Source organism: Rhinopithecus bieti, unplaced genomic scaffold (genome assembly GCF_001698545.2).
Source record: "Rhinopithecus bieti isolate Rb0 unplaced genomic scaffold, ASM169854v2 scaffold_31548, whole genome shotgun sequence".
Lineage (NCBI taxonomy): Eukaryota > Metazoa > Chordata > Mammalia > Primates > Cercopithecidae > Rhinopithecus > Rhinopithecus bieti.
Window position 1 is genome coordinate 1,398,503 of NW_016814470.1, and position 13,969 is coordinate 1,412,471.

A 13,969-nucleotide genomic window follows, 5' to 3' on the forward strand; every position below is an offset into this window, starting at 1 on the left:
GGCTCAGGGTGTCCCACCCTGCCTCTGCTCCTCAGGGCTGACTCCAGCCTGACACACTTGTCCAGTGTCTTGGCTGCCTCCAACCCTCTCCCTCCCATCTGTGAGGTCACCCCAACACCTAGGAGGGGAAGTGCCCTGCTCATTCCCAGAGGAGCTCCTATGAACATAGCTCTGAGCAGGGCTCAGGGAAAGGAAGGAAGCTGACTGCTTCCTGGAAAGGAAGGGGCTGACTGCCTGCTGAGAATTCTAGTTCAGGGTCGCCCCTGGGGCTGGTCCTTGGAAAGTTTGCTCTCCCTGAATCTCCTCCCAATTCAGGGAAGGAAGACTTGGAAGTTATGCTTCTCTCAGACAAGTACATTTGTTAAGAAAGATATGGATGAGGAAAGGGTCATTGTTGTTTGAAAACAGAGAAGTAAGTGAGGCACCCTCTCAGCAGCTATATCTGTGCCAGACCTAGAAGGGGAAATGCCACTCTGGAAAATGCAGAACCCTGCTGGTCTGTGCTGTGGCTCTGGGGTAGCGAGGACTCCTCCCTAGGGAGCACCTCCTCCCTAGCAAGCACCTCCTTCCTGGTGAGCACCCCCTCCCTGGGGACCACCTCCTCCCTGGGGACCACCTTCTCCCTGGTAAGCACCCCCTCCCTAGGGACCACCCCCTCCCTGGGGACCACCCCTCACTGGTGAGCACCCCTCCCTGGGGACCACCCCTCACTGGTGAGCACCCCTGCCTGGGGACCACCCCCTCCCCGGTGAGCACCCCCTCCCTGTGGACCACCTCCTCCCTGGTGAGCACTCCCTTCCTGGTGAGCACCTCCTCCCTGTGGAGCACCTCCTCCTTGGCAAGCACCCCCTCCCTGGTCAGCAACCCCTCCCTGGGGTAGCATCTCCCTCCCTGAGAGACCCCTCCCTGTGAGCACCATCCTCGCCTTGGTGAGCACCCTCTCCCTGGTGAGCACCTCCTCCCTGGTGAGCATCCCCTCCCTGGTGAGCACCCCCTCCCTGGTGAGCACCTCCTCCATTGTAAACACCTCCTTCCCTCCAGGTCAGGTTCCTTCCCCATAAAATGAGAGCTAGCACCAGATCATTGCTTCTTAACCCAAAGAAGACTGCAGACCCTTAAAATGCCTGTGATCTTTACTGGGGACACAGGGTAAAGGAAAAGGAGAGGGTTTCTGGCAGGTCTGGTTGCAGGGAGCAGCCAGGAGGAACCACTTTGGGGTCAGAATATGAGGGAGGCACAGCAGGGCAAAGGGGCCTGTGGGCAGGTGGGCAGAATGGGCCAGTGGCCCAGACACCTGCAGAGGCCGTCCAGTTCTAGATTTTATGGCTTTATCTTTCAGTCCATTTAATGTTTGCTTTTATTATTATCCATAACACTAATAAGAGCTATGATATATTAAACACTTAATAGGTGCCAGGCAGAATGTTAAGCATATAGTACACGCTGCCTCATTTTACTATCATGCCTTCCCTGTGAAGGCGTGATTCATATTTCTATTTTATAGCTGAGTAAATAGGTTAGGTAATTTACCCAGCATCATCCCTGACTAGTAGTCCCAACAGAGCTGGGAATCAAACTCAGGACTTACCTAGGGCCAAAGTCTTTTACCTGGTGGGATTTCCATGAGTCAGGTCCTGGGCCGGGCAGCCTGGAACACAGAGATAAGGGAACACTGTCCCACAGCCGTGGGGGCTGAAACTCAAGGCCTGTTCTAAAGGTCACAAGGTAGCAATAGAGGGCTATGGCAGTTTCAAGGGCTTGGGGACAATTCAGAGGCTTCATGGAGGAGAGGGCATTTAAGAAGGGCTCTAAGGGAGAAAAATTGCAAAGGTAGAGGGGAATTCTAGGCAAAGGCACAACTTTTGTGGAAAGCTAGGTGTGAAGGTTGCAGAGCGTGGGCGTGGTTTGACCACATGTGGTTTACTCTTTTTTTATTTTTATTTTTTAATAGAGACTGGGTCTTGTCCTGTTGCCCAGGCTGGTCTTGAACTTAACATGTGGTTCATGGCATATTTTGGTTGGAACGTGGTGTGCAGAGGGTACCAATGGGAAACAGCCTGGAAAGTTAGACTGAGGCCATAACCATGGCAGCCTCAAATGCCAGGATAAGGAGCTACGCACAAGACAATGGGAAGGGGACAGGAGACTAGAGAATTTACCACTTGATTCTGTGCTGTAGAAGAAGTGAAAAAACAGACACTGACAGCCCTAAACCACAGGGAGTACAAACACAGCTGAGAAAACTTTATCGTGAAGTTGGGGGTGTGTGTGTGTGTGAATGACTCCATCTGAGAGATTGGAGCAAAGTCCATGAGATGGCTGGGAAGATAAATGACCAATTCCTTTCTAACTTCAGATTTCCTATTTGCAAAACCTCACCAATGCCTAGAAAAGCCTAAAAAACATTCGACTTCTCAGCCTACACAGAGCAGCTTACAATGTTTGTTCATGAATGAAGAGTTGGGTGCCCCGTAGTTCCTGGGTGGAGGGGAGACAGTTCATCTCCAAATGGCTCAGCCTTGGGCTCCACTGACCACACATTCCCTTTGTTTGTAGTAACAGCCATGCACACTGTGGATGTGTATGGTGTCACCTGCAGATGTCCCAGTTCCTGACGTCACCGTGGCTGCAGATCCAACCTCAGGCTGAGCGATGCAACCAGGGCAGAGGGAGGAAGGGGCACTGTGGACCTGGATGGGGCTGAGTTCCAGTCTGTTTCTGTCACCACAATCCCACTGTTGGCCTTGGACAAGCCCCCATCTCTCTGCAGCAGCCCCTTCATTCCCACCTCCTTGAGGAGCCTAAACTGGATCATCACTTCTGGAAATAGTCATTCTTGTCCCACCTTTTAAGGTGTCATTTCTCAGAACTCCAGACTATTAGTCAGTGAATATTTTCTTTAAATTGACTCACTTTTAAAACATACCATTTATGTCAACTTACCATTTCTGTACATGATGCACCATTTACTATAAATGGGCATTAAAGTTAAAACCCATGAAAATAGTAAATGTTCACTCTTGTACCACCTAAAGTCAGGGTACATGCCCACTGTTGCACGAGTGCACACCCCCAGGGGAAACCTGCATCCTGGAGCCAGGCGGCTTCTCAAGCATGACTGTGTACCGGAAACACCTGGAGACCTTGCAAAAATGCAAATTCGAATTCAGTAGGTCCGGGTGGGGCCTGAGAGTCTCTGTTTCTGACAAGGTCCCAGGAGATGGCTATTCTGCTGGTCCACAGACCCCAGTTGGTGTAACAAGGGCACATGGGGTGTCCAGCTCCCTATTGTCGGGGTAGGGCAAGAATGTCTACAGAAACACAGCAGCAAGTCCTCCTGAGAACATGTGACATGAAACACAAAGACCATGTCTAAAAATTCAAGCAAAGGCTTCACATCAGAGGAAAACTCAGAGAGCTATTTCACCTTTTCTCCCAAATATACATTTACTTTATATTTACTTTATACACTTAGAACTTTTGGCATCTCTGTTCACTGCTTCACATACCTCCCCACCTCTTCCTTAATGCAAATACCTGAACCTGGAAAGCCACTGCTGTTGGGAGCTTCATCAGAAATCATGCTGGTCATGCTTGCAGGCTGGGTCCGGCTCTTGCTGGGAGGTAGAGGCCAGGGCTCTGTATTCTGGCATCTTCGGGGCTTTCCCTTCTCTGACCTCCTGCCATGCTCAGACAGAACGACACGCCATCTGCTGACTCACCATGGCTTCATGTGTTCATGTCCTGTTTTCCCAGGTGGTCACAGCTCTAGGAGGAGACAGTGCGGGGTGACTGGAAGGGGAGAGGAGTGAGATTGCCCCTCAGGGACCCACACACACTGAGGACATGGTGGGCTCTTGACAAAATGTCACGTGAGCCCAGGACAGTTAGAGAGGTTGGCTTTGTAAGTGGTACGTTATTTTTGGTGGCTTGAATGGGTCACCCTTATGCCCATTTTCTGGAGGGAAAAACTGGCTCCAGGTAATGCAAAGTCATGCCCCTGTGGCATCAGTTGCAGAGCCCAGAAGTCCTCTCTTCCAATCCAGCTTCTGACAGGTCATGAGGACAGGCCTCCCAGCCATTCCTGGCCTCCCTGGTAGAATTTAAGGCTGCCTGTATTGTGCGTCTGCTGTGTCCCAGGCACTCAAGGAGGAGAGTAAAGGCAGGGGCTGAGGGCAGTGAAGGGGACTTGCTGGGGAGCATGATGGTCATCTGCTGAGCAGAGGCCTGATCTGAGACCTCAGGGTGGCATTCCTTTGGGTATTACAAGGGCTGGGAAAGGCCTCACCCCTGCTTCAAGCCCAGGCCAGCAGGAAAGTGGCCGAGCCAGGCCCACATGCTGGTCTCTGCTCTCTGATGGGGGCAGTTTCCTTTGTGTTATATCATCAATTCCTCAACCTTCTGTGGCTTCTGTGATTTCCGAAGAGCTTGCCCTGGTGCTGAAGGCGGTCTGGACTGGGCATCAAGAGGGTTTCAGCCTGAGAGCCAATGACTGGCTGCATGACAGCGAGAAATTGGCTTCTCTCTCTGGGCCGTGGTGATCTTCAAAGTTTCTTCCAGCACTAGAATTCTGCTCTTTCTTTGCATTGCAAATGGAATACATACTTGTGAACATTTTCAACAATATAGAAAGTAAATATAAACAATCAAAAAATGAAGTCATCATCTTCTTATTACTGATAGAGAAAGCCATTGTGAATAGTTTGGTGTGTTTCCTTAGAAATGATTTTTTTCTCTATGTATAAACATAAATAAGCATATGTACATTTATTGATCATCTTAAAATTTATTTTTTTTCACTTAAGATATGTTCCTGTGATCTTCCTGTGCCATGGTATAGAAATTTACTTTATTATTTTAAAGTAATATATCTTGGACATTTTTGCATCAGTAGATCCTTTTCAATGATAAATAGCATTTTGTATCATGGATATACATAATTTGTTTGGGCCTTTATATGATTTCCATTTTTTTGCTATTATAAACAATGCTGAAATAAACATCTTTTTACATGCATTCTTACTCACATGTGAATATGTTGCTTCAACATGAATTCCTAGAAGTAGAACCACCAGATGAAAGAACATATACATTAAAATTTTGAAAGATGCTGTCAAAATCACCCTCCCAAAATACCAGTTGTCTGTCCTCTCTATAGCTCAGGGAGAAGCATGTTTGCATTCACCTTCATTGAGCCTGGATTAGGTGCAGGTAATGTTCCTATTGCATATGAGACAATAGAAGCTTAGAGAGAACAAGTGAGTGTCTCGAGGTGCTACAGAAATGGGGGCAGAGCTAGGATCAAAACCCTGTGCCCCACACCCAAGTCTAAATGCTCTGCAGCTCTGACATGATGAGGTGTAGTGGAAAGAGCTCTGACTTTGAGGTCCAAATGCTTGAGTCTGAATTCTTGCCATGCAACTTGCCATCTCTATGACTTTGACCAAGATACTTAATCTCCCCAGCCTCAGCTTCTTTCTCCATAAAACAAAGACAACAATACTCTCAAGGAGTGTTGTGAGTATTAATGGAAAATTTATGTAAGGGTCTGGACCCTAGGAGATGCTCTCTAAAATCTTCTCCCTTCAGAGAAGTTGGGGACTCAGGAATTCTACTGTACTCTGGAGCTCTTCTGCCTTCACTCAGGAAGGTAACTAGAAGTTTATTGCCCAGTCATGCACAACTCAAAAAATTATTGCTGAAGATTGTCAAAAAGGCTTACAATTCAGGAGGGATTTTGTTCATTTAGAAGCAAAACAATTAGTTTTGTGGTTCAGCAAGATCTCGAAGTATGCCTCTGAATGTTGTGAAGGAGGGTTCGAAAAGACTTTCAACTGCTCCTGATACAATTATGAAAGTGATTTTGGCAGAGGCCAAGTGGACTCTGAGTTTAAAACAGCTCTGTGGGTAAAGTTATTTCTCTGCAGGTTCACCAGAGGGTCATCCCATTATTTGCAGCATTATAGTGCTTTGGGGATGCAGGAGATTTGGAGAAGTGGTAAACTGTTATAAAAATGTCTACAATCATTCTCCTACCTGTGCCCAGTGCCTCCAACACTGACTCTAGGCTTATCCATGCAGTTTGCTTTGGACAACAGAAGGGTAGAAAATATGATGCAGACTTATCAAAGGAACTTGAGTATTGGAGCTTGCCTTCTATTGCAAGCTCCAATGGTGGACCCTGTGTCCACTATTCAAATTAGCTTGAGCTAATGTGATGGAAAGACTGTATGAAGGATGATTGAGGTGCCCCAGCCAACAGATTATCAATTACCAGACATATGTGTGAGGCCATCCTAGATCACCCAGCCCCAGCCAAACCACCAGCTGACTACAGATCAGCAGGATTTGTCCAGACCAAAATGGTCCAGGTGACCCATATAATTATAAGAATTGATAATTAAAAAAAACTTTAAGCCACTATATTTTGGGGTGGTTTGTTATATAGGCAAAGCTAAATTGTAAAGATATTTGTTGAATGAATACCTCCATGAACCAACGAGTATCTCACATTAGGAGAATTAGCCTTACCCCAGTGCATAAAGAACGGTTCAGAACCATGGACAGAGGCACAGGATGAGGCCCTATTTGAGTCGAGCTATGGATGTGACAGGCCCTGGGATAACAATGAGAACAGTAGCTTGGGGGTACAGTATAAGACAGATGTGTAGAGGAAGATGCCCTTGACATGGTGCTAGTGAGTCTCGCCAGGCACCTATTAGCTCAGGAAGCCCTCACTCCCAGACAAACAGGACGGCTGGCCACCCTATGAGGAAGACGAAATGCCACATTCCCTCCTGTTCCAGAGCCGGATCCCCAGCTGTTTCTCCCACATACTATGTGATGACAGGCATTGTGAAGGAGCATGCAGAGGGGTGGTTCCGGGAGGCAGGGGGCTCAGTTGCTGACTGCCTGGCCAAGATTCACTGGGAAATGATTTTGGCTCAGTTTTCTAACTACCTCTCCTCCAATTCCTGCACACACCCTGGCTTTCCATTATTTCCCTGGAGAAAGTCAGGCTTTGTGTCAAGGGAGTCTGGAGCTCATAATTTCATAATAACAATAATGTCTTGATTTTGGACAGTATTTAGAGTTTGACAGGTCCTTTTATGCCTACATAGTATATAACCGGGCTTGATCTTCATAACCCTTTTTGAGAACAGCAGAGAATCCAGGTGCATTCCCATTGTCCAGGGCACCCACTAGCATCTTCTTCCTTTTTGTCTTCTAAGATAGGGAAAGGCAGCCCAAACAGCCCCCAGACCAAGAGCCTGGACCAGGGATTCTACTGCCTGAGACTTTCTAACTAGGTAAGTTCTCTTATGGTTCAACATTCGGGAACATGAAATGGACTCTCTCACCCTTATGTTCAAGTGAGACGGGGTTTCACCATGTTGCCCAGGCTGGTCTCGAACTCCTGACCTCAAGTGATTCACCCGCCTGGACTCCAGTCGTTAAACCCCTATAAGCTCTGAATTTCCAGGAGTCTCGGAAAGCTGGGGAGACCTGGGTCTTTGTTTGTCATATGGAGCCTATTTAAGGGGTCTCCTGGACCACTGCCTGCTTTCCTGCCATTTGTGCTGGTGGGGCCCCTCAAAGTGAGTGGCAGGGGTGATCATTCCTATTTGCTACACATTAAGGACAGCCTGGATACTCAGGAAGGCACTCAGAAGGGGCTACCCAGATGATTCACAGGCTCATGTTACCTACCCATGGACAGGGCAGGGGCATCAGGGCCCCAGGGCTGATTGCATCCTAGGCCTTGGATGCCTCCAGGACGCTCTCCTCATCTCTCTTCTGCTTTTCTCTGCACACCAGCTTTGATATCTCAGGCCACCTTTCTCCATGAGGCTGGAGTCACAGCTCCTCAGCTTCACCCCTAGAAAGGAAGGGGCTCTCTATTTCATTTTGAGAGAAATCTCAGGGAAGGCCTCTGACTGGCCTGGCTGGGGCCACATGCCTGCTCCTATAGCCAGGCAGGTAGGGATGCTGTGGTGGGAAGCTTCATTCAGAGTCACCTGGTTGGAGTTGGAGGAGGAACAGTTCTCAGAAGGTGGGGAGTCATTGTCAGAAGGTAAGATGGAGAGCAGATAAAGCAAGTGACACTCACTACAAAATTATCATTCCCACCTTTCGGGGTGAGGAGCAACTTCAGGGACCTCAGGCCTTCACCACATGGTCAGGTTTGATGACCAAGAAGATGGGATTTGAACCTGGACAATTCAACTGTGAAGACTATGGTCTTTCCACTACCACTTCCTGACAATGTTCCATTCTCATACAGCAGTAAGAGAGTGAACAAGTGATTTCTCTGGGACCAGATATAGCCCTGGGTGGCTGTGGGATAGGTGTCTGGGTCTCAGGGCTATCTTTGTAAGGCAGTAGTATTCTTATGGGAGGGTCCTGGGCTGGGGATCAGGAGACCTGGTGCATTTATCTTAATTCTCCACCGCCTTCCTGTGTGACCTTGAGAAAGTCACTTTCCTTCTCTGGGTTTTAGCATTTATCTGCCAAATGGTGATGATCATCCCTGAGTCCCTCCCATAGGCATTGAGTGGAACTAATGAGATAATTCTGTGAATGAGCTTTTGAAAGCTGAAAAGCCCACACAGATGTGAGGATTATTCTTATGATCCTGGGCCCCACAGGATTAGCTTAAATTTATGGCAACAGGAGGGATGGGGGCTAACAGAAACGTCCAGATGTCTAGCAGCCTTGCTCAAATAATGCAATACAACCTGCTTTGCAGGGTGGCCTCCTGATTTATTTATTTATGTCAGGCGGCTCATGCTGGGCTTCCTGAATCTTCTTTAGACAGTCTTTCACCTCTGTCCCTGCTGCCCTGGGTCGGGGGGTCACGGGTTCCTTTTCTGACTGTGTGTAAAGCTGGCCACATGGTTCTGGTTTTCTCTTCTCTTCTTTCTCCTGCAGGCCAAGAAATGAGGACACTGAACTACTTCTTCTTGGGATGACGGAATCTTACAAGTTTATTTATTGTTTCCTGGGGGAGGAGACACAGTCTGTTGGAACTGGAAGTGATGAGAGATTGCCATCCAATTCCAAAGGAGGCCAATGAGAGGTTACAGGAAGGGAGGACTCTACTGGTAGACACTCCTAGAAACCCCAGGCTAACGTGAAACTCAGTAATTTTGTTTTTAAACTGCAGGGCCTCTCAGAGCCTTCAATATGTTGCTTGTTATCAGTTAGGGGGATATAGCAGCCACATTTCCCCAATGTTTTGGGCCATTTTTTTCCTCTGACAGTGTTTTGGGACCAGTGTCCCCCTGAACACACGGAGGGACACAGCAATTGAATGTCATGCCCTGATTTCACAGATGGGGGCAGGGAGGCCCAGTACGGAAAGTCAGGTGGAGCAGAGACCCGTTCCTTGCCCCTGCCCTGGGTCTCTTTCCAAAGCACCGCCCTGCTCACATCTGCCGCAAGACACTCTGCTTCCATGAAAGCGCGGGTTGTTTTACAATTTGGAGGTGCCATTGGGCCCCTTGGAAATAAGAGAATGTGCACTTTCTTGGCAAAATATCCAAAGTAAGGGAGAGTACGAATGCGATCAAGAATGCTGAGTGTGGGAAGACATTTGGTTTTTGTTTACATCTAGGACTAGACCAGAGGGAGTGAGGTCTATCTATCCCACGATAGAAACTGAGATGCAGCTTATGAAACAGAGGTTGCCAATGGCTCACTCACCTCCTTTGTGAGAGCCGGCTGTGTGCTCCAGGAGCACGGTCCATACACATGTCAGGTTGAAGGACAACGCAGGAGCTGTCCAAGGTATGTGTTCTGAGGCCCAGATGAGTCATACCCGGTGGCGAGGGTGCTGTGGTTTGCAGGACGAAGGGTGAATATAATTCGACTTACCATTATGAAATACCTGCTGGTCTTCAGGGACTGTTCTAGCAGCTTTGCACATATTCACTCATCTAGTTCTCACATCAGCTCTGTCATATAGGTGCTGTCACTCTCACTGCAACGTTACAGATGAGGACAACAAAGCAAAGAAAGGTTAAAGGGCTTGTCCAAGGCCGTAGGACCCGTAAGCAGTACAGCCAGGATGGATCTCACTCCAGCAGGCTGACTGTGGAACCCACATTTTAAGCCACAATTCTGTACCACTGCTAGGTAGTATTAGAGAGGTGTGGAAAATGCTGTTTTGATTGGCTCTGACATCCATAGAGATGATCATAAAAGCAGAATATTAGAGCTGGAAAAAGCTTCATCAGTCATTCAGTCTACTCCATTATAACTGATGTAGGAGAGGCCAGGTAGGGCAACAGACTGGCCAAGGTCAACAACGTTCAGCCATACTAGACTCAATGAAATTGAACTTCCTGACAATGATGGGAATAGCAAGCGTCTCCCTGCCCTGAGTCAAACTCCAGCCATGTTGTCTCTCCCCCTCCTTCACCTCCAGGCTCAACTTGGCCCCACTTGGCCCACCTGGCAGCCTGGACCGAGCATTGTTCATTGAGTCTCACACCCACATGGCTCCAGAGTCAAACTGCCTTTCATGCTGAAGAATGGAACTGACACCCCCAGCCACATCTCCCCACCCATGCTTATCTGTTAATCCAACTTAAAAAGAAAAAGAAAAAAAAGACAATGAAAACGGAAATACTTTAAGCCATTGTGTGTGCTGTGTGTGTGTGTGTGATCAAATCTCTTTCCCTGAAATATCATAAAGCATTGCCATCCCTACTCCAATACCCTCTATCCATTAATGGTCTTTCTGATTCAATAAACAGGATTTCAGGCTCTGCCCCCTCCCTCTTTCCTACCCCTACTCCAGGAGAACACGGGCTGCTTCCAGTGTAGCTCATATTAAGCTGTGCAGTTGATGGATCTTAATCTTGCCGAACACATGTTGAGGAGAATAAAACCAATTTTGTTTAGGAAACCAAGTGCCACACTCAGCTGGAAATTAGCTCTTTGGGTAATCTTACCCCTTATTTTGACCAAGCAGACCAGGCAGGATTCCTCAGGTAGCCCTGGAAAGCCTCAGACTCCTTGAGTCCAAGGAAGGAGAGAGAGAGAGTGAGTCTTCACTTCATTGAGGATCCCTGCCCCAAATCCTTTTGATTCTCTCCTTTCAGCACAGAAAGCAGCTCCAATCCAGGCTGCTTATGGATCAAGGCTAATCTGGATGTAATTCCCTGTCCAGCTCGCTGCATCCTTAGCAACACATAAATACAGATTAAAGGGTTATATAAATGCAATTTTCTAATTAATCAGTGCAAATCCAGCTACTGTGGGGGACATAGGTTTCAGTTTTTATGTGAGAGGTTTTCTTCTTTGAGTTCAGTTCACAAATGCAAGTTCTGTTCCTGTGATTCCTAATGTTAATGGTCATTGGGTGATCGAGAGGTTTAACAGTTTCCAATAATGTGCCTGTCATGGCCCCAAGTCCCTGAGTTCTCAGCTGGAGATTTTGAGCCATGGACAATGGAAAGAATCTGAGCCCAGGGCCAGTCAGGTCAGCTTTGATCCTGGATGTGTGGCCTAGAATATGTTACCTAACCTCTCTGGGCCCCAATTTCCTCATTCTTAATAAGATGATGAGACCTGCCTCCTGGGGTTACTGTGGAGATTAAATGTCATGTTTGAAAGTGCATAGCATGGCATCTGGTGCATTGGTGACTATTATTGTTGTTTGCAATTGAGGACAAAGGTTTTCGAAGGTTCAGTGCAGGAAGAGATAGTCAATAATCTCAGGCCTGAGTCTCCTGCTTTCTTCTGACTTGTGTATTAGTATTTGCCTTCTATAGAGAACAGGGTTCATGCATCCAGGAGGGGTGTGGTCTCCCCGGATTTTTCAGACCTCCTTTCCTCATTGTCCCACCAACCTACACACACACACACACACACACACACACACACACACTCACTCTCTTACGTTGGATATATTATCACAAAGGGGCACATTCTGTGATTTCCAAGGGCCCCAATGGCACCTCCAAACTGTAAAACATGGAGTTTGGAGTCATGGAGGCGGAGGGAGTTTCTTGGTGCAGATGTGAGCAGGGTGGTGCCTTGAAAAGAACCCTGGGGCAGGAATAAGGGAACTGGTCTGAAGGAGGATAACTCAAGTGTTGGCCATACAAAGGGTCAGGGGGAAAACACATTTTATAACAATATCCATAAGGATGACAACAACAACAACAATAATAATAATAATAATAATAATAATAATAATAATAAATTGTGGTGATAGGAATAGGGATGAGGATGGGCCAGGCATGCTGTGGACTTTGTCTCACTGTATCCTTAATGACAAACCTACGACGTGGATATACCAATTCTATCCCCGTTTGTAAAATGAGGAAACTAAGAATTGAAAGATTGAATGGCCTGCCTTACACTGCAGAGCTTCCCTTAGATTGACTGCCTTTTTCCTCCCTCTCTTCATTCCTCTAATGTCTTCCCTCTGGTGTGTGTGTGTATGTGTGTGTGTGTGTGTGTGTGTGTGTACCTCCTACTCAAGTCCCCATGTATGCTAACACACACATCCCCCCAAGCACTCATGCTGCCATATGCATACCGGCAGGAATGTCACACGTCTGCTTTGGTCCATCAATGCCCAGCATGCCCTGCCAGTGCCCGCTCACAGTGGAAAACCTTCGTGAGGATGAGCCACAGAAAGGAGATGGCCAACAGAAAAGAGAGAAAAAAGGCTAAGTTTGAGAATGTTTTCCAAGCTGGATGATTTTTGTTATTTCAGGCTTAGGTCATGTTACCACCAATGAGGTCAAGCAGGACCACAGGTTGGTGGGCCCTGAAGACCCACTTTATGGAGTGACTCGGCAAGCCCAGCATTTCTTGCAGACACAGGGACCCCTACACGAATCAGAAAGTTGCTTTTCTCTGAATCATTCTCCAACTTTCCCAAGGCCTAGGTTGTGACTGCTGACCTCATCTATGACCTCTTCATCTGTGCCCTTGGGCAACCCCTGGGCATCTCTGGTCCTCCTCAATTTTCTTATCTGAAAAATAGGAAAAGAACTAAACCTTGCTTATCCATCTCGAAGGCTTGTCATGAGGTTCCAAGGAGAACATACAGGAGAAATTGCTTTCAAACTGGTGAGATGGGTAGGGGTGGTGTGGAGAGGAAAGAGGAAAGCGCTTACAGAGAACGAGTGCTTTTGAAAATGAAAGTTAGACGAATTCAAGTTGTTTCGTTCGTGACTCTCTGTCACATTAGAAATGCTAGGGCTGGGACTGCCCAAGCAGCCTGGGAAGCTCTGAGTGCTGTCACTTTAAAAGTAAAGTGAAGTGTTCATTAGCTGGGCTATTTTTTCAGGTGTGTTCTAATTGTACTAATTAACTCTAAGGTAGATTTTAGCACTCCAGCCTCCATCGCTGCCTTCAAATGCCAAAACAAATCTTGCCATAATTACCAGCAATCCTTTTCATTACCGGCTGCCTAATTATCCTATTAATAGCACATCCTAAGAGACAGTATTTGCTTGGCAGGCAAATATTTGTTTTTAAATGAGCAAACACAAAGACAAACTGCTCTGTTTGCAGAAGGATTCCAAAATGCAAAATGGTTTATATTCGTAGAAAAAATAATAATCCAAGTAAAGCCAAATGCTTAATCTATTTGAAGCATTTGAACATTAAAATATATGTGTTTTTTTTTTTTTTTTTTTTTTTGCCCTGGTTTCAGTCCTTCCTTGCTGGGAGGATTGGGTGCTAGAAGGATTTTTAAGACTTTTCTGTCATATGGACTTGGATATCTTATTCGGTTGGAGATAAAGTTGGTTAAAGAGGGAAAGATGAAGACAACTGACATGGAATAATGTTAGAGCCAGAGGATTATGGAACCTTGAGGCCAGAGATTTGATTCCCATACCTGGCTGATCATCAGAGTTACCTGGGAAGAGACGGATCAAACGCATCTTCCCAGGCCTGCTGGTTTCTTTCTTCCTTTCTTCCATATAGAAGGGTATTGTTC

At 46.9% G+C, this 13,969-nt stretch overlaps 1 long non-coding RNA gene across 1 annotated transcript; it reads right to left on the minus strand.

The window, feature by feature from the left end:
• Positions 1 to 8,800: 8,800 nt before the first annotated feature.
• LOC108514682 (uncharacterized) lies at positions 8,801 to 12,986 on the minus strand. Its single transcript, XR_001881295.1, has 4 exons — positions 12,554 to 12,986; positions 10,959 to 11,021; positions 9,877 to 9,982; positions 8,801 to 8,925 (listed from the first exon to the last, which is right to left on the minus strand). It is a non-coding gene; the product is annotated as an uncharacterized LOC108514682 (long non-coding RNA).
• Between the last annotated feature and the right edge of the window lie 983 nt (positions 12,987 to 13,969).